The sequence below is a fragment of the Podarcis tiliguerta genome (assembly GCF_965153285.1).
Source record: "Podarcis tiliguerta genome assembly, chromosome: Z".
Lineage (NCBI taxonomy): Eukaryota > Metazoa > Chordata > Lepidosauria > Squamata > Lacertidae > Podarcis > Podarcis tiliguerta.
In genome coordinates, this window is record NC_139553.1 from 557663 (window position 1) to 562098 (window position 4436).

Genomic DNA, 4436 nt, shown 5'->3' on the forward strand with positions numbered 1-4436 from the left:
AGTTGGGCAGGAAGTTCTGGCCGAGGGCAGGAAGTTGGGCAGGAAGCTCTGGGCAAGGGCAGGAAGTTGTTCTGAGTGAGGGCAGGAAGTTCTGGGCAGGAAGTTCTGGGCGAGGGCAGGAAGTTGGGCAGGAAGCTCTGGGCGAGGACAGGAAGTTGGCCAGGAAGCTTTGAGCGAGGGCAGGAAGTTGGGCAGGAAGCTCTGAGCGAGGGCAGGAAGTTGTAAGCGAGGGCAGGAAGCTCTGGGCGAGGGCAGGAAGTTGTTCTGAGTGAGGGCAGGAAGTTCTGGGCAGGAAGTTCTGAGCAAGGGCAGGAAGTTGTAAGCAAGGGGAGGAAGTTCTGGGCGAGGGCAGGAAGTTGGGCAGGAAATTCTCAGCAAGGGCAGGAAGTTGAGCAGGAAGCTCTGGGCAAGGGCAGGAAGTTGTTCTGAGTGAGGGCAGGAAGTTCTGGGCAGGAAGCTCTGGGCGAGGGCAGGAAGTTGGGCAGGAAGTTCTGGGCGAGGACAGGAAGCTCTGAGCGAGGGCAGGAAGCTGGGCAGGAAGCTCTGGGCGAGGGCAGGAAGTTGGGCAGGACGTTCTTGGCAAGGGCAGGAAGGTGGGCAGGAAGTTCTGGGCGAGCGCAGGAAGTTGGGCAGGAAGCTCTGAGCGAGGGCAGGAAGTTCTACAGGAAGTTCTGGGCGAAGGCAGGAAGCTGGGCAGGAAGTTCTGGGTGAGGGCAGGAAGTTCCGGGCGAGGACAGGAAGTTATGAGAAAGGGCAGGAAGTTCTGAGCGAGGCCAGGAAGTCGTAAGCAAGGGCAGGAAGTTCTGGGCAAGGACAGGAAGTTCTGGGTGAGGGTAGGAAGTTGGGCAGGAAGTTCTGGGTGTGGGCAGGAAGTTCCGGGCGAGGACAGGAAGTTCTGAGCAAGGACAGGAAGTTCTGGGCAGGAAGCTCAGGCCGAGGGGAGGAAGTTGGGCAGGAAGCTCTGGGCGAGGGCAGGAAGTTGTTCTGAGCGAGGGCAGGAAGTTGGGCAGGATGTTCTGGGCAAGGGCAGGAAGTTGGGCAGGAAGCTCTGGGCAAGGGCAGGAAGTTGGGCAGGATATTCTGGGCAAGGGCAGGAAGTTGGGCAGGAAGCTCTGGGCGAGGGCAGGACGTTCCGGGGGAGAACAGGAAGTTAGCTCTCAGCAAGGGCAGGAAGTTCTGGGCGAGGACAGGAAGTTCTGGGCGAGGACAGGAAGTTCTGGGGAGGGCAGGAAGTTCCGGGGGAGAACAGGAAGTTAGCTCTGAGCGAGGGCAGGAAATGAGCTCTGAGGGAGGACAGGAAGTTCCGGGTGAGGACAGGAAGTTCTGATGGAGGGCAGGAAGTTCCGGGTGAGGACAGGAAGTTCTGAGCGAGGGCAGGAAGTTGGGCAGGAAGCTCTGGGCGAGAGCAGGAAGTTGGGCAGGAAGCTCTGGGCGAGGGCAGGAAGTTGTAAGCGAGGGCAGGAAGTTCCGGGTGAGGGCAGGAAGTTCTGGGTGAGGGTAGGAAGTTGGGCAGGACGTTCTCGGCAGGAAGTTGGGCAGGAAGCTTTGGGCGAGGGCAGGAAGTTCTGGGCAATGACAGGAAGTTGTTCTGGGTGAGGGCAGCAAGTTCTGGGTGAGGGCAGGAAGTTCCGGGTGAGGGCAGGAAGTTGGGCAGGAAGCTCTGGGCGAGGGCAGGAAGTTGGGCAGGAAGCTCTGGGCGAGGGCAGGAAGTTGTAAGCGAGGGCAGGAAGTTCTGGGCGAGGGCAGGAAGTTGGGCAGGAAGCTCTGGGCGAGGGCAGGAAGTTGTAAGCGAGGGCAGGAAGTTCTGGGCGAGGGTAGGAAGTTGGGCAGGAAGTTCCGGGCGAGGGCAGGAAGTTGTAAGCGAGGGCAGGAAGTTCTGGGCGAGGGCAGGAAGTTGGGCAGGAAGTTCTGGGCAGGAAGTGAGCTCTGAGTGAGGGCAGGAAGTTCCGGGCGGGGACAGGAAGTTAGCTCTGAGCAAGGGCAGGAAGTTCCGGGCGAGGACAGGAAGTGAGCTCTGAGCGAGGGCAGGAAGTTCCAGGCGTGGACAGGAAGTGAGCTCTGAGCGAGGGCAGGAAGTTCCGGGCGCGGACAGGAAGTGAGCTCTGAGCGAGGGCAGGAAGCTCCGGGCGCGGACAGGAAGTTAGCTCTGAGCGAGGGCAGGAAGTTCCGGGCGAGGACAGGAAGTGCTGCCCTCTCTCCCGATTGGCTTTGGGAGCGGTGGCAGCTTCGGAAAATTCCGGATTCTTCTCCCGCTTCCAGATCCGAACCCGGGAAAGATCAGGACCGGATCCGGCGCAGCGTCCGGCAAGAGGAAGCTTCCCGGAGAGTCGTTAATCAACCCTGGATTCGTCCGGTAATTATATTATTATTATTATTATTATTATTATTATTATTAATGTATTATTATTAATGTTATTTTAATGTTATTTTATACTCATTTTATTCTAATTTTTTCATGATCATTCTTTCTCTTCCTAGCAAGAAAACTCCGACCGGCGTAGATTTTGAAGACGCCTGAATCCCTGTGCTTTTAATTATCATTATTAATTATGATTGCTATTATTAATTTTATTTCTGAATTTCAATTCTATTATATTATTATATTATATTATACCTGAAGTTTCCCCATTTCCGTAACGCGAATAAATCTCCATCTAATTTCCATATTTCTTCCGCAACGTGAATATATCTATATCTAATATATATATAATAGATATCTAATCTATATTGATATTGATATTGATATCGATTTATATGTAAAATAAATATATATAATCTCTTTTTCTAATTTATATATTAGATATTATAGAATATATTTTATTTTATATCATTATATTATATATATATTATATTATATATTATTTTATATAATTTATATATTATATAATATATTATATAATTTATATATTATAATATATCTAAATATTAGATTTAATTATCTGAATATTATATATAAATTATATATTTATACATTATATTTATATGATATATAATATATAATTTATATGATAAAATATAATATATTTTACATACTTATTTATCATATAAATTATATATTATATATCATATAAATATAATATCATATAAATATATAATTTATATATTATATATTATTATTTTTATTATTCCTTATATCCCACCCACCAGCACAGCTTTTATTATTATTATTATTATTATTATTATTATTATTATTATATCTAAAAATATAAAATATATAAAATAAAATATAGAAATATATATCTATTTATAATATAGATATAGATCTATATCTATATATAAAATAATATCTATATCTATATCTATCTATAATATAGATATAGATCTATATCTATATATAAAATAAAATATATAAGTATATCTATCTATAATATAGATCTATATCTATATATAAAATAAAATATATATCTATAATATAGATCTATATCTATATATAAAATAAAATATATATCTATATCTATATATCAGATAGATAGAGATATAATAAATATATATAAATTATAGGATACATATATAACAGCAGACATCTCTCAGATATATATATAATTTTATTTGTACAAATGTCATTTTTAAAGACCTTTTTCCCATTCCAGTTCTATGAAATATATATTTCCCCAGCAAAGGGATTAAAAGCAAATTATTATTCAATTATTACAGGAAAATTCTTCAATTATTAAAGGAAAATTCTTAATGAAATACATGATTATTCATTTATTACAGGAAAATTATTCAATTATTAAAGGAAAATTATTAAAGTAATGAAACACATGATTATTCAATTATTATCAAGGAAGGAAGGAGAAAAAGAAGGGAGGGAATGGAGGGAGGGAAGGAAGGAAGGAAAGAGGGAAGGAAGGGTAGAAAGGAGGGAGGGAGGGAAGGAAGGAAAAAAGGAAGGAAGGAGAAAAAGAAGGAAGCAAGGAGGGAAGGAAGGAAGGAACAGAGGAGCAGGGAATAAAGGAAGGAGGGAAAGAAGGAAGGAGAGAGAGAGAGGGAGAGAGAAGGGAGAGAGTGAGGAAGGAAGGGAAGGAAGGAGGGAAGGAAGGAAGGGTAGAAAGAAGGAAGGAAGGAGGGAAGGAAGGAAGGAGAAAAAGAAGGGAGGAAATGGAGGGAGGGAAGGAAGGAGGGAGGAAGGGAGGGATGGAAGGAGGGAGGGATGAAAGGAAGGAAGGAAGGAAGGAGGGAAGGAAGGAAGGAAGGAAGGAAGGAGAAAAAGAAGGGAGGGAATGGAGGGAGGGAAGGAAGGAGGGAAGGAAGGAAGGGTAGAAAGAAGGAAGGAAGAAGGGAGGGAGGGAAGGAAGGAAAAAAGGAAGGAAGGAGAAAAAGAAGGAAGGAAGGAAGGAGAAAAAGAAGGGAGGAAATGGAGGGAGGGAAGGAAGGAAGGAAGGTGAGAGAAAGAAGAGGAAGGAAATAAAGACAATAAATTTATATTATATATA